The sequence below is a fragment of the Aedes aegypti genome, chromosome 2 (assembly GCF_002204515.2).
Source record: "Aedes aegypti strain LVP_AGWG chromosome 2, AaegL5.0 Primary Assembly, whole genome shotgun sequence".
In the NCBI taxonomy this organism is placed as follows: Eukaryota; Metazoa; Arthropoda; class Insecta; order Diptera; family Culicidae; genus Aedes; species Aedes aegypti.
Window position 1 is genome coordinate 105,129,277 of NC_035108.1, and position 21,530 is coordinate 105,150,806.

The 21,530-nt window shown below is 34.5% G+C and overlaps 1 long non-coding RNA gene across 1 annotated transcript; it reads right to left on the reverse strand.

The window, feature by feature from the left end:
• Positions 1-9,987: 9,987 nt before the first annotated feature.
• Positions 9,988-20,856, reverse strand: LOC5566367. The gene is made up of 2 exons (XR_002499878.1): positions 20,729-20,856; positions 9,988-10,361 (listed from the first exon to the last, which is right to left on the reverse strand). It is a non-coding gene; the product is annotated as an uncharacterized LOC5566367 (long non-coding RNA).
• Between the last annotated feature and the right edge of the window lie 674 nt (positions 20,857-21,530).

Genomic DNA, 21,530 nt, shown 5'->3' on the forward strand with positions numbered 1-21,530 from the left:
AAGAACACGTAAAACTGTAATGTTGTTCAGCCAGAGTGAACCATAAACCAACGCACGTCATCAGAGAGAATTCATTTTTCAGATATAAAGCTATATTTTTCCAATTTCCTTCTATATTCTTACAATTTATCCATTCCAAGCAACTCATAGAAACAGAGGCCACTGAAATTTGGCAGCAATTGATTAATTAAAATTAAATATTGTTTCGGTGGCGTTGATCTTTTTTCTTTGAAATTTTATCCAGCCACACCGCACTAAGTACTGTTTATCTGAAAATCACATTTAGACATGAAGTAAAGGCATTTTCATGCCATAAATACTTGCATTTGCTTGTTATATAACATTTTTATCAATCCACACAGAAGCCGTAATGAAAAAACGAATTCATTTAATCTGTTACTGTGTTAACAACTCAGGTGGACTTGGTGCGCTTTAGTTGTTCAGAAAATGGCATTTTTGCCATCAAACCCCGTCAGACAAAGTGTACATTACATGATTCAAGTTTATCACCGTTCCTTCAAGAAGTGAAGATGACCTAGTGGTAGCACACTAGAATACCACTCAGAAGGCACGAGTTCGAATCCCGATGAAACTTTTTTTCTGATGTTCTATCCGATGGTGATGGAAATCAAACAACTTTTAGAATCTGTGGTTATTTTTATATTGCAGTAAAACATCAGCAGGTCAATGTACATCTGAAATGATGGTCATTCCTGGTGAACACTACGCATTGAACTGTGAACTTGATCAGCAAAGGTGCACAAAATGGGAGCAACTTGGCAGAGCAAATTCATGGTTTTCTTCGATCTTTAGGATTTATGTATGAACACGTGAGAACCTTGATTCAATACATACGAATCCTTCCCATAAACACTTGTGACATGGATTCCAACATGCACGGTGATGATAAGCATCATTTGTAACCAATTTTACTTGTGTTGTTGAAAACTGTGAAACACATCCAACCATACCGAACCAAGAACCATATTTTTCAATTTTTGTTCAGCCAGAGTGAACTGAGTGCTTCATATTGTTTAATGAAATCCAATTACATCGTTAATTTTTGATGATTTACTAGTATATTTAATCTCGGTGTACTTATTGAACACTGTTAATCGCATGTGAGCGATAAAAAAAAATTAAATTATCGTCCGCGATAAACTAGTACAGGAAAAGACTTTAAGGTAAAATATCTCGGAATAAAGATTTTGGCACTTGGTGCGGTTTAGCAGAACCCCGACCATTTAATCATGAAATTTTAACTAAATTGTATTTAAATTGATAGTTCAAGCGCTTTTTTTATGTTTGGTAGATTATATCACAAAAATGTTTGATAAATCATACTTTAAATTTCAGGTTAACATCAATAAAACCAATGTTTTATACAACTTTGGCGACCTGTAGCTAAAAATTGTGACGTGCTGGAACATGTCTGAGAACGGTATCAGATTCAGCGACCCAAAATCTACTAGAGACACATAATTTGATCCTTGAGACACGCAAAAATGTCATTTTTGTTACGCTGTGTATTAAATCGACAATAAATAACTAATGAAATAACTAACAATTTATCCGATTTTGAGTTATTTATTAAAAACATTATCAAGATGCTATGGAAGCTAGGATTTTTTTTTGTAATCTGAGTCGCTCTAATGTACATAATATTATAACATCAGCGAAAACAGGTTCACCTCTATATCTGATGAAGCGCTCCGTCGCACCATCTCATCAGAAATCTGGTACCGGTATGCGGTGGAAGCACAGAAGGGGTGCGATGCATCGTGTCACTACCATACCCTATGCAATACTTAATACCCACTGTCGAAGATTAATAGCATTTCAAGTCGGCAGATTGATACTGCTGCGATTGTCATCTGATTTGATTCGCATAATTATTCCATCGGTGTAAATAGCAACAAGTCTTCGGTAGGAATTTATGGAAATCGATATGCACCTGCGGCATATCGGGCACAGTGATGGTGGTTCTGAACTGGATGGAAAGAATTCCTTCCATATGACGAGAACGTTGTTTGTGGTTTGGTACTGTTGCAGCGCGACAAGGAGTGAACTTGAACTAGAAATTTATTAGACTTGTTTCAAATGAAGGATCACCAGTTTTGCAAAGGGGTTCCTTGCCTGTGCAGATGTTGAAGTCTTTCGTTCTGGTGGGCAAGGCGCCAAGAATCCATGGCGCCCAAGTTTTCAGAAGTGCTCTTATACGTGCTTCTTAGTGCAGCAATGGTTTCCTAGAATTACAGTGTTATAGATTTCCGTCTGGTCGAGGATGTTATCGGATAGAAAATTTACTAGACTTGTTGAGAATAGCGTATCATTGGGTGGTATGAATAAAAACCGCTTCTCTTTGTTACTTGTAGCATCTACTCAAAAATAAAATCCACACAGTTTACTATATTTTTGGTATGAATTAAAAACCTTTCGAACATGTAGTACTTACTACTTTCGAACATAAGCATTTACTACATGCGTGTACCAGTGAGCTGTCAACTGATGCTGCTCATAAGGTGGATGCAATACTAGGATGAACATCTGAATGGTGCGGGTAAAACAAGTACAAATGACCACAAACAAAACCACTCTACCTGTCTTATTGAGTGAAAACTGACACTTGGCAATTAATCAACTAATGGGGGAGTTGTGGCAAGTGAATACCTATATGTCCTCTTCTAGAATGTTATAAGATTCAGCGGTCAATCAATTAACGTCGTTTCGATCCGACATTCGCAAGTGTATAATTTCCTTTGTTATGATCCGCGGTAGTATATCAATCATATTTAGGGACTCAAGTGCTGTTTGCAAGTTTTGACCTGCGCCAACGAATTTAATTCATTTGAACATTACCGAAAAACTTGCCACCTCACGGCAGGAGGCTTCCCGACGCCAGTCGCCATCTATCCATTTTGTCTCGGTTGGGGGCTGAGATTAACACTCATCATTGGTACGGCAATCGACGAGACGGGTAATTATTGAACGTGATGTTTACCTTTCCGGGGTAGGAAAACGAAGCGCAGAGGGAGGGTGGGAGCCCAGTATAGTACAAACAACATTTGAAGCGTTACAGTTGTTTCTGCCAATTATGGACTCTCGTAGTCACGCACGTTCGGGGCTTCCTTTAATAGATGCAATCAAAGTATGATTGGTTTTTGACACCTTCCAGTGAACAGTGTTTTATTTCATTGAATTCGTTGTCGAAATGGAAAAGCTCCTAAATTGACAATTTCATAAACAAAGTTCATTCAGAAATAGACACTTATCATACAAAATTTCTTTCTTTTTGGTCAATTTATTAAGAAAATAAAATAAAATAAAATAAAATAAAATACTATACAATGTCAGGTATGAACGGCTTCTCTGAAAAAATCACACAGATCAGTTGAGTCTTAACATTCTTCAATCCAGTTTCAATAACAATGATGTCAAACAGTAATTTAGTTGTGGATTTCTATGTGTATGTTAAACCCATTATCAAAGTGACCCCAAAAACATGTATAAACTTTCAATCATATGTAATTTTTAGTAAATATTTAATAGGGTAAATGATGGCTTCGGCACCCTGAGGGTATTTTCGGCAACACTAACTTATCGTCCTTGTTTAAATTTATCTAAGGAGCAAGAGTTAACTTCAATGTACTCAACATATTCCTTGATTTATAATCTTCCATGTAAATCACATCTTTCACAAAAATATTATATAACATGGGTTTTATCATTAAATCAAATAAATGCTTACGAAATTATCGTCATTCGTGAGCTGCCGAATAAAACAACACAAGAACAGCTTACAAAAACTCACCACTTTAAACGGTCCAATTCTCAGCTCCAATGCCAATTTTTTCAAACAAGCTACGCACCGATGCACTATTGAACTTCTGATTTGTATATAAAGCACTCGAAAATACTTAATTTTTATGCTTTAAATCACAAATTGAAATTAATGCACTTTGATTTCCTCGGCAATCAATTTTTATTGCTGGACTAGGTTGCCAGAAAACCATATTCAATTGCGGTGTATTTATTATTTACGATTTAAATTCACCGAAAAAATAGAACACCATTAATTAATTTATTGGAATTAGCCAACAAATCATGCATTGGTAACAATTGATCCTTTTAATACTTTCTTATTAGTAGATTGTAGGGCATAATCTTCAATATACTGAAAAACATATAAAAGATACGTCTTTTAATAGTTGAACTATTTTGGCAACACTCCTGTTGTTCTACAGGCAATCAGAGGATGATGTTTTTGTGTCAAGTCATAAGTGAATTGATTTGCAAAGGGCATATTCTGATTTTCTCATACACTAAGAATAATAGGAACGCTAATCAATTTTACTGGCAAAGTTGATCCGAATGGATCGAACAATATTCATAAACCAGAAAAAAATCGTGGATCATTGAAAACAAATGTGCAAGTACCGTCGTTGGGGGTGAAATCTGGCCAAAAAGGCGGAAGTCCTCATTTATTTTTGAACAAATTTCGCAATTTGACTTGATGTGTTCGGCTAAAAAAAAATATGTATTCTCATTGCAAAAATATATTTCACGGGTAGGCATCAAAATTATCAGATAGACGATGATACTATCATCTATCTGATAGACAACTGATGCTACCAGTTCAGCCAGATGATACTATCACTTCTTGTCCATCCTGATAGTATCACTGAGAGAATGGTTCCTATCAGAGAAAGAGGATAGAGTGATAGTATCCCTATCCCAAAAAAATCTTATGATGATACTATCAGTACAACATCTCTCAAATAACAATGATAGAGGTTCTATCTTTATCAATTGATAAAAATAGAATAAAAATTGTTGGACGATGGGTATAGAAAATTAACTAAATTCCATATTTAGCAACCCAATGTGGCGGCTTCAGGAGCGTAAGAATTGTTGGAAAGCCATGCAATATGGGCATTTTCGGAACGGGCGCGAGGAGGGGATGACGAGAATCGATGCTCGACGCCATTTTGAAATCCAAGATGGCGGCATTTGGTCAAGGAAAATTGTTGAAGACCCATGCAATATGGGTATTTTCGGAACGGGCGCGACGGGGGGATGATGAACATCGATATTAGACGCCATTTTGAAATCCAAGATGACGGCCTCCGGATTAGTAAAAGTACAGAAAATACCCATGCATTTCAATGAATTTACAAACCGGAGCCCGCCATCTTGGACTTCAAAATGGCGTCGGACATCGATTTCCGTCATCCCCTCGTCGCGCCCGTTCCGAAAATACCCATATTGCATGGGTTTTCAACAATTTTCCTCGACCAGATGCCGCCATCTTGGATTTCAAAATGGCGTCGAGCATCGATTTTCGTCATCCCCTCATCGTGCTCGTTCCGAAAATATCCATGAGAACATACCTTGATTTATTTTAATTGGCCTTTTCCCATTATGCGGAAGATTTTGGTTTCAGTATTTGTATCAATGATCGGATAGATAGGGATAGCTATAGAATTTTGCAAATAGTATATTTTTACCCAAAGATAGATGATAAAGATATGCTTGATCCAACAGTGATAAAAAATGCTGATAATATCTCCATCCATATATCAATTGATAGAGATAATATAGTCTATTTTCTATTCATCATTTTTCAAGAAGATAGGGATACTATCCCCTATCACTACCCATAGTGATAGTTTCATTTGATAGTATCAAAAGATAGACGTGATAATGGCATGGGCGTAAATAGCCATCAGACTTGAGGGGGGCCACGGTCTCTTCTCATGAGAAATAAAAGTCGTAAAAGATAACTTAACAATGCTTGTTTCGATTATATTTGTGAACTGATTATAGTGGTGCACATTCATACAGAGGTAGATCAAAACCTAAAAATCGTCCAAAACCGATTAGTTGAACAATTCCTAGATACCAAATGTCACTTTTATTGGAAAATAGTAAACGTATTTAAAAATCTATTTTTTCTTTTTATATTGCCAAGATGACGTATTCAACCGAATCTCAAAGATCTCGGATAGAATACAAAGATTTGAAAACAGACTAAAATCAGAATTTACCATTCCAATTCGATTTGAACTAGAATTTTTTCAAAGTTGTAAAACAAGATAAAGATTTAAATGTATCAGTTCAGTTAAGGTTCAAGATCAATGTGAAATTCAAAGCTCTTGAAGCCGACAAGTCGAAAAAAACCCAAGCCATTGAAAAAAACAACACTTGCTAGTTTGAAAATATGGATTATTGTAACTCAGCATTTCTGTAGCGAATGATTCATGTCTCCAAACCTCTCGAAACCAAAATTTGTCTAAAGCATTGAATATTACCGTTTTTGTTAAAGTTAAAACTTTAAATCCTAAAGCTGCTTGGCTACTCATATTGAAGGATTGAACGATACAAAAATTCAATCAGAGTAAGATAAGGCAAAAGTTCGACCTTAGTGATACAGTTAACTCTCCCTTACTCAATATTCCGTATCTCAATATCGAGTTAGAGAACCATAGTAAAAGTTGGTTTTCATGGCTAACTCGATGGTCCCTTGGATTGCAGTTGCATTGGTTTTGTGTTCTGTAACTCGATACCTCCCTAACTCGTTGGTCCCTTCAATATCGAGTAAGGGAGAGATGACTGTATAATCAAAATTTTCATAAAGACAATACCATACCGTGAACCTACAACATATTTGCTGTGATTTCACTGATTGTCTTAAACGAACTTTTGCCCCACCGGTGGGGCAAAAGTTTGCTGGCCGAAATACAAAATACCGGCACTTTTAGGACAGACATACTTTATACCTGCCATAAACTTATGTTTACAGATAAATGCACACTAATTTTCCATAAAAAAATTGCCCAAATCCCAAAAAAAAGCAGTTTTTTTGCAAAACTAAGTGAAAATGTGAAATGTTGATGACTTTTTTTCGCACGATCAGGCAAATTTCGCTAAACTTGAAAATAATATGTGAATTTTGGGTAATTTGTAAATTTCTCTGCGAGCTTATATGAGTCGAACATTTACCCCGCTGATTCGAACTTTGGCCAAATTATGGGCCAAAAATTGGTTCCAAGCAATTACGTAGTAACTAATACACCTCAAAGCATCATTATGATGCCTAAAAACGCCCTAACATAAAAAATCAAAGAAGATTTTATCCCTTTTTATTTTCATACAATGAGTTTGACCAAAAATTATTATTTTTACGTCAAAACACAACAAATAGCCATGATTTTTTCAAATCTCAATCGATTCTTATGATATTTGTAGTTAAAGTCTCTTACTTGAACACTATGGCATTTATAAAAATAAAAATCTTGTCCCACGCGAACTTTTGCCCCACTCTCTCTAGTAATGTTCAATTTTGGGCTACTAAAAATCGAAAAATAAATCCGGCTGGTCTTAAAATATAAATGTACGACTGATAAATACATATTTACTGAAAAATACATTAGCTCATGCTTGAAAAGTAATCAGTTTTTATACACTAGATTGACATAGATTGAATGGTAAAGGTCGCCAAACAAACGTGTTTCATTGGACTTGGTAAAATGAGGAATCTGAGCCATGAGAAATTTAAGAATGTTTTGTGATTTTACATGCATAAAATTCTAATGTTAGTGTGACTTACAGAAAATTGATTGCATGCTTTCTCGATTTGTTCAAACTTGAAATAAAAACATCGTCGATATCTCGTCATTGATCTAGAAACAAGTTTTATCAATTTGTCACATTTTAATGCAACTGCTTCACTGTCGTCTATTTACCAGCAGTTCATATCTGTTCCCTACGTCTCGGAGACAAATTTATCGAATGACTCATAAATTTTAATATGAAACATTTGGAAGTTCGCGAAAAGTTTATATAAACTAAAATTGGCTTGCTGCACCATTGTTTATTTTTGAGATTTTTTTTACCACTTTAACAAAACTCTCATACACAAACATTTACCAGTAACTACGATTCGTTCTAGATAATTGATCACAAAATATCGCAGCTTATTTTAAAAAATGAAGAGACTTTGGTTTTCCAATTAAAATGGATCAAGCCAGTTCTGCTAATTCTAAAACATGCTTCAATGAATTCCAATGTCGGGGAAGGGCAAAAAGGGAACAGTATGGATATATGTGACGATTTAAAATTACATATTGCTATTGCCTGTCAAACAATCATCATTCATAAATTTATATTCAAACTGTACCAAACGCTTTAAGTATCATAAGTGCATGTTTGATACTAAAAACTAGTTTTAACTATATTGTCATTTTTTCTCCATTTTTTTTTCGGGGGGGGCTAAGCCCATGATTCAGGGGGGCCAGGCCCCCCCTGGCCCCTCCCTATTTACGCCAATGGATAATGGTAAATGAGAGAGATAAATTTGAAGCCTGTTACCTGGAATCGAACCAAGAACCTTGTGATCGATAGGCTCGTGCGCACTCCCCTCGTCTATCGGGTTTATGGACAAAAGGTCGAAGGACAAAAGGTCGAAAGGACAAAAGGACGAAAATGATTTGCTTGGTGGGAAATTTTTCCTTCTTTGAAAAAATATTTTCGAGCCTTTGTCTCCCCTTTTTTGTTCTTCGACCTTTTGTCCTTTCGACCTTTTGTCCTTTCGACCTTTTGTCCTTTCAACCTTTTGTCTTTCGACCTTCTGTCCTTTCGACCTTCTGTCCTTTCGACCTTTTGTCATAGATTCCGTCTATCGACGCCTTGATGTGGGGTGATGCTAAAACGATAAATAAAGCTTTCTATTGCAATCGTTCCATCTTTCTTAAGGCAAAATGTATGAATTTCTATAGTCCAGATCGCCGCTTGTATAATTGATACGCAATAAGAACAAATCAAGAGAACCGTGTTCGACCATTCCCCCCTCCGCAACAGTCATTGTATGAAAAAGTAAATTTTGTGTTTGAGCCGCAACGTTTGAGCCTACCCCCCCTCCCCCTAGAGCGTTACGCTATTTGTGGACGGCGCCTTAGTCTGCACAAATTAAGTGACGTTGTGTATTCAATATGACTCTCAGCTATTCTATATATGTTCTCAGTGTAGTCTGTATTTTTCTGCATTGGTCCTTTCAACGAGTAGAACATAATGAGTGACGTTATATTTCAGGCATTGTCAACAAATACGAAAAGTTACCAATACATAACCTAGTTTTTGTACTTTTTTGGATTGCCGAAGAGAACAATTTTGTTGCCGACAATAGTAATTGCATTGCCGATGAAAGAACAAGTGCCTCGTGACTTTGGTGAGGAAAAATAGACGATTTAGAGAACAAAATAGTGTTTTGTGCATAATAATTAATAAATTAAGTGTGCTCAAGTGTAGTTCAGGTGTCTTCTTTTAATTGTTGTGCTTTGTTGTTGTGTATATTTGCCTTCCTAAAAGTTCAACTGCTTAGGCTGCCGACAATACGTAAGTTCCCCTATACAAAATAAAAATGTTTGAACCAAAATGCTGAAATAATTAGCGTTTCTTCCGAAAATCCATCAAACTCACCCCGTTTAACGGTACTCGATACATACATGCAGTTTGGTGACCGCTGCATTAACCACTCGATCGGCACAATAATTTTCCTACTAAAAATATTTTTGCTATTTCTATTTACTAGCCTACTATTAATCAATAAAATGAGCCGTTATCTATTTTTCCTAACAAACGAATCAGAACTCTCTGTCGGGTGACTGTATTAACATTTGCTACCATTTTACCGGAGCTATCGGTAAACTAACTGTTAATCTTAGTTCTGAAATAAAAAAATCATGTGTTTCTTACCTCACTTGATCATCAAGCTGTTACTGTTAGAATAAGGGATTTTAAAAATTAAGATACTTTTTCAGAGAAAAACTTTGTTGATAAAATTTACAACAAACGAGCTATTTTATTGAGTCCATGAAATCAGCGGAAAAAGAACACTGTGCAGCGCAGTGGAAAGATGAGGTGGCCGGGAAGTTGTAGAACCTCCAAATAGGGATGGGGGTTTCGGATGGTCATTGCGGCACTAAGAGATTTCCTACTTATCGTACAAAGCATTTCGTTTATTGAGGATCATTCTGAACATATTGGCTATTGTCATGACTGGGCAGATTTGTGATTAAATTAGTGTGGTGGAAACAGGATTCTGTTTTTGCCTAATATATCTATACGGCTTATAGAGTATTTCAATTAACCTAGGAATGGCACACGGTCCGGGTAACGCATCGAAAAGCATCGGCTTAACCCAGGAACAGCAGTTTCTTCAGCAGAAGCTTCTTCTTCAGCAGGAGGATTTCCGAGGGATCCTGTGGGTTGACGACCTCATCGGCACCATGACCTCCCAGGATGGTTTCATCGTTGGTAGCGGCAGACACCAGGGCGAAAGCCAGAACGAACAGGCAGATGGTCTGTGAAAATACGGATGAAAAAGAGCATAATGAAATTCGGTTGTTTCTTCTTCTTCTTCTTGGCATTACATCCTCACTGGGAAAGAGCCTGCTTCTCAGCTTAGTGTTCTTATGAGCACTTCCACAGTTATTAACTGAAAGCTTTCTTTACCAAAGTTGCCATTATCGCATTCGTATATCGTGTGGCAGGTATGTCCAGGGATGTCAGGGACATTTTCATTACGAAAAGATCCTGGACCGACCGGGAATCGAACCAAGACACCTTCAGCATGGCTTTGCTTGGTAGCCACGGACTCTAACCACTTGGCTAATAAGTTAGCTACCAATGTTAATATTCACCCGTAACGCTGGTAGATTACCTTTCCGTGGTGCGTTACGGGGTAAGATCTACCAATGTGAACCCTAGTCTCATCTTGTTTGTCAGGCTATGATAAAATGTTCTGGTAATTTTAATTTGTAATGAACGCTTGTTTTTATTCAATAACACGAAAGAGCATGTTTTTGCAACTTTTATTTTTAACACTGGGGTTGTCCTATCTGACATTTTGGAAGGGCCACGGAAAACGATACACCCGAAATTTGAGTTTAAATCAAGGGATGTGAATTTGAAATTGTTTTTTTTGGACTTAAACTAACGATAGGCATTTAAAAATTGAGTAAATATGTGTTTCTGGCCTGATCTTCAGCGTTTAATACTAAAATTAGGATGGGGCTTTAGCACCTTTTCCAAGGACTCACGTGAATATTGACTACTGAACAAATTTTCTTCTTTATATTTTAGTGTAAATTTATCTTCAAATTATTCAAAGGTGTTTTTCAATAACCATTCCAATATTCATTCCTCACAGTAGCTCGAATTTCTCCATCGAGTCCAACCATATCTCAATATATTTTGGTGCCTCTTAAATTTATTTCAGAAGTTAATCATTTTTTTTTAATTTATCCGAGATTTTCTATAAAATCTTTACTAAAATTTTGGTGAAGGGACAAAATGTCGAAAGATGAAAAGTTGAATGCCAAAACGTCGAATAACAAAACGTCGAAACGACAATACGTCGAAAGGGAAAAATTTTTAACATTGTTTTTCAGATTTCTTATTTTACATTTACAAATGTGTTCATCAAACTCTCTCCATTCGACGTTTTGACTCTTCGTCGTTTTGTGCTTTCGACGATATGGTATTCGACGTTTTGGAATTTGATGGTACGTCTTTCGACGTTTTGTCACCCAAACAAAAATTATACTAATTTCCTCAATGTGTTATAAAAAAGTTCATCCAAAAGATCCACAACTCCAGAAATTGTTATTGTTGTATGTTTCTTGGAATTCCTCTTAAATTAAAACTGGAATTCCTCTATTAATAGATTCAAAATAGTTCAGATATTTTCCAGGACTCCATATGGTTTTACTAAAATTTGTCTCTGAATATCTCTAAGAATATTATTAAAACTAATATGCAGAATTCAAGCGAAATTTATCAAGATTTTGCTTCTGGAATTCCATGAATTTCTGCTTGGGACATTCGTAGAAAAAATCCTGGATAAATTCTTCAAGGAGTTCCCAAAAATTCTTTCACACGCAGAAAATTCTTGCACGATTGACATAACTTTTCCGATAGTTGCTTTAACATGCCTGGATACAATTGTTACAAGCATATTATCGGTGCTTCTAAACTGACAGTATGGTTGGCCCAATCGCTTTTGCTAAAAAAAAATAGAAAACTTTGAAAAAAAAAAAAAAAAATTTTACACATTAAAATATATGAAAATTTCTAAAAAAAAAACTCACGTTTAAACAAATTTTTAAATTTTGTGTGAATAGTTGAAATTTTAAGCTTTCATTCCATACAAAAAGATTGGAAATCGGTTAAGCTGTTCAAAAGTTATAATTTTTTTTAAACATTACAAATCTCATGCGCTAAGACCTACAGTGTGTGCCGATAAAAAATGACTGATTTTTTATTGTCAAAAAAATATACAGGTCAGACTTGATTATCCGGAGACTCGATTACCGTTTTGTCTCAAATTCCGAACAGACTCATATTCCGAACACTTGGTTTTTGTATGGCGATTTGGTTGAAATGTTTCGCTGAAATATGTCACCAAATAACAAGGAAATGGCAGTCAATTGCATTTCAATTTCAACGTCTCCAATATAATTTATACCGTGGGAGTAGTGATGATTCTCTAGTTTGTGACCAGTATAACAAGCTCACATTTATTTATTTGCCAAATTATTTCATATGAGACAGAATGAACACAGTGTTCGGCATTTGAATCAGAATGTCATTCCATACTTTTACGTAAAAACAATACTAAAACTAATAAAATCATCATTATTATTGGTACACCCAACAGCTAATCGTTAGACTTTGCGAATAAATAAAAATTTACACAAATATCAGCCAATTTTTAACAATCAGATGCATTTGAAGTCACTGTTGGCCTTAAGTGTTCGGAATATGAGACAAAACGGTATCCGGTGACTCGATTATCCGGGATTCGATTATCCGGCAATTTAGACTCGATTATCCGGAATTTGTTTTTTGATGTTCTTGTTTTTCAATTTTTATGCATAAATCTGAGATAATTTGGTATTGCAATATATAATATGAATGGTTTTGCAGTTAAGCGCGTATTTAAAAAACAGGGGTTTGAAAAAGTGTTTTTTGTGTATGCTGGTAAAAATTGTTTTGTCTTGTAAAGACCCCTACTGTAACTAGAAAAAAATGTCTGGCTACGCCACCGCATCATATAAATAAAACAACGAAAAAAGATAATATTTAAGTTATTTTATCAAAGATTTAAATTTTTTTCTTAGTGATTCGATTATCCAGAGGATTCAATTATCCGGAGTGAAAAAAAAATCGATACTCCGGATAATCGAGTCCGACCTGTATCTCAAAAACTAAAATAACATACATCGCTGAAAATTTGACGGTATACGTAAAATTTTCTGAACTTTCAAGAAAAAAAGAAAACAGCGATAGCCCCTTTGGTCCCGAAGCCTTCAAAACACCAAAAAACGGAAACTATTGAGTTTTTTCATGTAAAAAACACAATTTTTGTGAAATTTTATATTTTTCCTGAAAACTCAAAATCTTTAGCCTTCATTTCGTCCAAAAAAATTGAAAATCGGTCGAACGGTTCAAAAGTTATAATATTTTTTAAAAATAAAAATTTTGCAAAATCGCGATTTTTCTGGTCACCCTATTTCGGAAATGGTCACCCTAATCAAAAAATCCAAAAATACGTGTATCCTTATTTCGGATTAGGAACAAAATAGCAAATTTTCACGGAATTCGGAGACCCGCTAGATCGGTTTTTCATGGAATGGCTGTATATTATTATTGAATTAACTTTCTGCACATTATAACCTTGAAACGTTATGAGCTGTACCGCGTAAAACCGCTCTTGACCAACAAGCGATGTTGGAGTAGATGTAAGTTAATGCGCTCTCACTCTCAAGATAGTGGTTTGAATTCTTGCTCCCATATTTATTTATATTTTGTCGCATTTTTGCAATGTCGATAAAGAAGATTCGTTCCGGTTTTGACAACACAACATCAACAATAATACCATTGCCATGATTGTATATTAATATTGAGTCAACCATATCTATGGTTGATTCAATTATTTTATGTAAGGACTGTTCATTTTATAAAGTGGACACCTTGTGCATGCTGTATCTTTCTTATTAATCAATGAAATTTCAATCGGTTTTTTGCACATCGTTCGACTAGTATTGTACAATGTTGTGATAATGAAAATTCTCCAAAATAATTTAATTTCACACGAATATGGAACAACGATTAGATCGGTCGATTTTTTGAGGTTATCAAAATCAATGATTGTAAGAAATTGGCTGGAAAATTCGATAATTTATATTTTCTATTTTCAAAAAAGGCTTGTTCTTCGAAAGCATCATCAATCAGAAGCCTGATGGAAAAAATCAAGTTATTTTTGGAGCAACAATTTTACAGATATAATAAAATCAATTTTCCCGTATATTTTTAAAGAATTTTTTTTTTTAAATTTGATGGGAATTGATATGAGTAGAATTTTTTGTGTAAAAGTACGTCCTGACGGAAGTCCTAATATAGTATTAATATGAAAAATAACTTACGCCTTCATAGAGTTACTTAGAAAGTCCCCACGTCACATTCAAAACACAACAGAAACACAATTGCTTTATTCTTGGAAGACCTATCAAAGTACATTGACAATCATCAAAATTGGCAACACTGCTGTAATAAAATCGTTTTTATTTTCCACATATTATTTTCATAATATGTTATTCTGAGATTACCAATTGAAAAATTCGGAGAAAACTGTTTACAATTTGCTGTAGATCGATAAATATGCGTACATGATTTTAAAAGTATGAGACTTTTTAGTAAAACTACCATAAACAGTAAAATTTATACTTAAGACTGTAGTTTAATCTCACGATTTAGCTTTCGTTTATACTAATATAGTTTCTTTAGTAATCCAAACTAGTTTTGAACACGCTTTTTACTTTTCTCTTTTGCTGGGAGTGAAAGGATGGTGTATCAGCAAATTTGGCCATAAATGGGTAAATCACTAAAGTTACCTAATGTCATAGAATGGTGGAATATAATTGATTTTTTTAAAGCTTTACCTTTAGTAGAATAGTAAAGGATACAAACATACAATTTGTTCATAAAAATAAGGATTTTTGTTTTGCGAAAAATAATGTTAAACTTTGACGGACAGCTTTTTTTAAGAGTTTTTGGAAAAACTATTTAGCTCTTCAACCAAAAGCATTTTCAAAGATTTTATATTTTCTTAGCATTTTAGAATAATAGGTCAACGATACATAGAAAACCGATTACGATTTTATCAATAAATAAAAAAGATATAACATAAACAAAGTGTCCACTTTATAAAATGAACAGTCCTTAGTTGAACCAATCATACCAAATAGCTAAACCAAAGATAGATATTGTTGAATCAATTTTAATGTATGGTTTACTAATATCCAATATAAAATATGATTGATCTCCCAGCAAATATGATTGACTGGACAATTCTTTTTTCTCCGTGCAGAGGAAATCCATGACTTTTATAATGAACTCCCTGGCTAAAATTTTGGGGGAATCTTTTAAATGTTGCTCAGAGGATTGCGAAGAAGAGCTCCTTAGAAAATAACTGTAATGAGTTTCTAAATAAATCCACAGAGAAGCTGTTATATGAATCTCTGCAAGAATTTTAGTTATCTAAGAATAATTCTTGATTCTTGGAGCACTTGTTGGTGTTAATTCTAAAAGAATCCCAGAATTTTTCCCAGGAAGAATATCCGGGAAAAATAAAATTACTGTTTTCGTAGAGATTGTAGAAATCCTTAGTTGTATTTCACAAGGAATCATTGAACATATTCGTTCTCGATGGAAAAAAATCATTTTTAGAGTTATGGTAGAGATGTACGACATGTATGACAGAGTTCCAGAAAAAAATACTGGGACTAATGTCTCAAGAAATATCTTAACGATATCCCAAGTAGAAAATTCATGATTTGATGCCTTGTGCTTTTTTTCAGCTAGATTCGAAATTATCATTTGAAATAATGCATAGAGTAAGGAGGGGCAAAAGTTCGACCTTAGTGAAATATATGACATAGAAACTTTAACATGTTGGCTACAAATTTGCTGAACAATATTTTGTCAAAATATTAATCAAACTTAAGTTATAGCAGTTTTATAATTGCTTGTCTTAAATCAACTTTTGCCCCACCAGTGACAAAAATGACAAAAATGTTTGTGCCTTAACCTTCAGTTTCAGATATATTGTGTATTCGGGAAAGTTTCTCCATATTTTTCAGATATTTTTCATTGATTTGAAATTTAGACGGCCCGCTTGGTTTAAGAGATCAGAATACAAATTTTTTGCTGATGCATCTAGACCAATTCAATGTTTTAAAATGACCGATTTGGAGCAAGTTTGTCGGAAAACCCATATTTATATCTCTTATGGTTTTGAACGAAAAACGTCCATAACTTGAAAAATATTTGATATAGCTCTTTGGTGTCTTCAGCGAAAATATGCGCAATTGAATGTTCTAAAAGTGTCTAATACACAGTTTTCATAAAAAAAAATCAACGCTTTAGGATATCACTTAAACCAAAATGTATATGCTAAAGAAAGCAAAAAATAAAAGAATTTGCTAGAATTATCAAAATATTTGTAGGAAAAGTAAAAAAAATGTATTAAAAAACAAGTAACATGCTTGTAACATAGAAAGTGTTTTTTGGATTGTAGCCCGTTTGGCATAAAGTCGTTTGGCATAAGGTCGTTTGGCATAAAGTCGTTTGGCATAAAATCATTTGGCATAATGGTCGTTTGGCATAACGGCCGTTTGGTATAATGGTCATTTGGCATAATGGCCGATTGGCATAATGATTGACTTGAAATAAATATCGGCATTTTTTAAGCTTTTACCGAGAGCAACACCACCGAGCCCATAGCAAAAAATTTTGTTAGGTTCTAAACAAGCGTGGTGTTCGTTTAGAGATTTTCCAAGCTAAGAATTTCAATACTTGTTGTGACATTAGAGAACATTGCTGAATAAAACTCGTGACGGGTCTCTACATCTCAGAACATAGAGTATCCTTGAGCTTGTTGCGATATACATATTTGAAAACAGTAAATTGGCAAAGAATGTTCGTAGTTTTTCATCAAGGGAACGCTAATAGAATATTTCGTTTCAGATCAAGCTCTGTCCCAGTTTGGACGTAACACTGAAAATTACTTGATAATAAATGAATTTTTTGTTTGCTAAATATCATAAGCTCTAATCTAAAGATCTATCTATGCGACTTAATCCAAAAATAGCCTATATACTTTAGCAGATTATTTTTCGTTTAAAATGTTTAAGGCTCTAACGCAAGAAGATCTTTTCACAGCATAGCTCATATGAACAACACATCTTTAAAAAAAAAATATTTGTGGCAAATCTTTTCAACGGTTCAATATAAATTCAAATTTTTGAAGTGTTCATCAAAAACAGCGTATATTATCGAAAAAAGGGAAAATTTGTGATTGAAATAATACTTTTTCCAGCATATCTCGGAAGGAGATCACGCGTTTGCCCCAAAAAAAGTATCTGTTGAATATTGGCAGATTCTAAAGCAACTATCATTCTAACAACACATCTGGCAAGAATTGATAAAACAGCAAAATATAAAAATGGTTAACATTTAGCTTTACTATATAATAAAATTTAGAACAGTATAAATATAAAGAACAGTATAGTTTTAAAAGAAGGTAAAATTTATAATTGAACCAATAGAAGAATGGACGCCAAAAATTATTGCGGCATAATAAAACGAAAAGACATAAAAAAGTGCGTTCAGAATCATCTAAGTGATTGTGCTACTTTTCCCCGAATACCATTTCCCCGAAAAGTGGTGACGAGAAAGAACGATAAACAGCCAAAAGAAGGAAGTATTCTGTAATTCTCGGCTATACACATATTGGGAAAAATACTGAGGACGGTAAAACTAGAAAGAACCGCCCATTAAATAAAGAAGGGTGCATATTAGATGGTTAGTCGTCCACCACCCTGAAATGTATGAAGTTACGACAATTATGAGTGCTTAAAACTTTTCGGGGAAGTGGGATAGTCGGGGAAACGGGATATTCGAGGAACTGGCATTCGAGGAACTGGCATTCGAGGGAAACGACATTCGGGTAAAAGTAGCACAACCCATCGAAGTAACTGCAGTAATCGCAGTTCTCTTTTTGCTGATAATTTGAGCAGATCAATGTTATCGATTGCTGCCCTTTTGTCAGTTGGAAACAAAAAAATACTTTGAAAATATAGCTCCAAAGAACATGCTACGCATAAAAGAAGGAGAAATTTATTAAAATTTTAGATCAACAGATTTCTTACCTATAATTATGGTTACATCATATTTAGAAAAAAAAATAGAACAATTCAAGGAAGGGTAAATTTGTGCTAAATATATAAAAATCTTCAGTGCAAAAATTTGTTCCAATAGCGAAACTCAAAAGAAGAATTAATATTTGTAAAAAGGGTAATTTCTGGATCAATAATAAAATACTATTAGTGGTAATTTTCCTGATTTGCTCAAATTTATTCAAGAGCGAATAATTGTTGAATAGAGTGACATTTTGTATCAATTGACTCCAAAACAAGCCTGATGTCATCAGAAAGGTTCAATAGAAACGTAAAAACGAAATTGAGAAATTCTTGGTTTCAGACTCATTATGCCAAACGACTATTATGCCAAACGACCATTATGCCAAACGACTTTATGCCAAATGACCATTATGCCAAACGACTTTATGCCAAACGGCTTTATGCCAAACGACTTTATGCCAAATGACCTACCACCGTTTTTTGCCCCACTGTACTCTAACCAGAAGAAAAACTTAACACAAATTCGATGTATCTAACTGAGGAATACTCTGAAAAGCTATTTTTATTTATTTATTTATTACACATGTCTTCGAGCTGGTCGCACAGACTGATACTTAGGGACCGTTCATAAATGGCGCAGCATTTTGAGAGGGAAAGGGAAGTCTGCGATTTTGTGACGAGTCATGTATTAGGTATGGGGAAATAGATGGGAGAGGGGGTGCCAAAAGTTGGCCAAAAAATGCTTCGTCGCGGACCCCAATTTTCAAACTCATTAAAATATTGAACGTTATCTTAGATATATTATAATTAAATCTGTCTAACACTTCGTTAAAAGTACGATAACTACATTTTGGGGATGTTTACAGAAATTTGGGAAATACTTTTGGAGGACAAGTTGGTGGAATCATAGATAAAACTTCTGAAGTTTGTACCTAACGTAAATTCAAGAAAGGGTAAATTTTTATTTAAATTAAAATTAAATGTAAAATAATTTTATACGAAACAATTTTTTGCATGGAATATTGTATACAAGCAAGACCTCAGTATATGTCAATCTGTAATTTTGAAATCTAATGAAAACATGTAATGAATACGATAAAAGTTATTTTGTTACATGCAACTCGATGCAACATTTTTAAATTACGTGTCTTAGAAATTCTCGAAGGAAAAATTTGAACTTGCAATTAGAATCTATGCTAAATGAATTTACGAAATTTGTTTTTCCACAATCAGGAATTTTTCAAACCAATGGACCTGTCACTCAGAAAAATTGAAAAAAAGACGTGTTTTGGACTTTGCTTACTGTGATTGAAAAAGGAGGTTGAATGTTTTTCATACCTTAACCAGAGACAAACAGATGCAACACATATAACAGATCGCAATTAAAATCTTAATCACAAAGGCATTTGCCAAATAAAAAATATTTGAATTTACCGCGTTAAAAAGGTGGTTAATGAACAATGATGAGAGTGTGACGGCTGTTTGTCTGTGGTTAAACGTTATATGCAAAACGAGTTTAGAGGTTGTGTATAATGATCGTTTTTGAGTAAAATTCGTGAATGAACTTATAAGGTAAAAAAACACCGAACTTCATCGGCCCCCCTCCTCCCTTAGGGAAATCCTGGCTACTTCCATGTCTCTTTTCTACATGTTCAACGTTGTATAGAAATTTTTGACTTTACCCAATAAAAATAATGACCCGAAATTTGTAACAATGCTTTTGCACAGAGATTTAAGACCGAAATCAACTTCTACTGAAACTTAACTGGCAAGGATAAGTGATGACGAGCACTTCAAAAATTCATCCAGAACAGCTTGTTAAAAAAACTAAGAACTCATACATTTCTAATTCAGAACTTGTGTTATTTTGTTTATCAAGTTGTGGACACTGACTCCCCAAAGTTACACACATTGTCAAAGGTACATCGTTTTACGGTACTCGTAACTCCTAGTAAGATACTTGGCGGATTTCTGAATGTATCTAAGGCAGTACTTTGGTAAGACTCTTACTGTTTTTTTGCCATGGATCAAACAAAGAGTTTGAAAAATTAAGGAACTATTTAATTCAATTAAAATTAAAATGAATGATGAAAAAACTAAAGAAAAAAAACAAGATTATTTCTGAAACTATTCAGTCACGGTTGTTTGCTCTCCTCCGGAAAAGCCTAGCAAAAATACAAATGCACTTTTTTAGCACTTAATTTTTGCTAGATGCCGTAGACTCTATTATTCTTGAAGGAAGTTATTCAAAAAAAATGTTTATCAATAGACAAATATGTTTGCTGACGCATTTGCGATGCATTTCCGGAGCACTGATCACAACGGACACTTTATCAATCATGTTTCAAATGTCTTTCCATCCTTTATCCGTTCCACAAATTGCAACCATTAGGTTCAGCATCTCAGTTTTCAGAATATCCCCAACACTTTTTTTGAAAATCCAAACTTTAGGAAACTAAACGTACCATGATCAGGAATTTCATTTTGGAGAATCTTCTGGTTCACTTCTTCCACAAATTGATAAGAAAACACTTTCTAACAGCACTATGCCGAGATGACTGAATCATACTGCGATTTTGCAAGACATTTTATAGCAATCGGATGTGGGATGTTCGCTTTGGATGCTCAAGCTTTTCCGAGAAACTGGTTTCGAGAACATCAAAAATAAATCTTTCTTCTTAACCTTTGCATACAAATTTCCAATATTCTAAAACGGCATCGAATGGCAGTATCATTCACCGCACACAATGGTCGGCTGCATTAAAAGAGGCGGCCAAAACAAACAAAAACTATTTTGAGATTTTTAATATATATTATTGGTTTTAAATGTACCTAATATACAGTCAGTTTCATTTAAAAAACAAACATTATCCATTTTTGCAGGAATCGGCTGATTTTTTAATTGGAGCTTAGAATTTGATTGCATATCCAATTAGACCATGCATATGGCGTGCCTAATGTGAATCGTTTCTTCTGAAACAGTAATAACACCAGATAGTATGTTATGATTAGACATTTCTTCTAATAATGCAATGATCTAATCTAACCATTTTTTTCGGCCTATTGTGTACCGTACGTAGTTGCATCTGTACGGTGCAGGTGGTCACGGGCATCCCCCAAAAAATATGCGAGTGGGCCTTGATCGGAGGTGTCACACCCGTGTTGAATAGCAGCAATCTAGCGTCGTTAGCTGCCATAAGGAATGTGGTTATTTCCTCTGAAAATGCCTATTATGCGTTCGAATGACCGTCATTTTCGGAATCTATG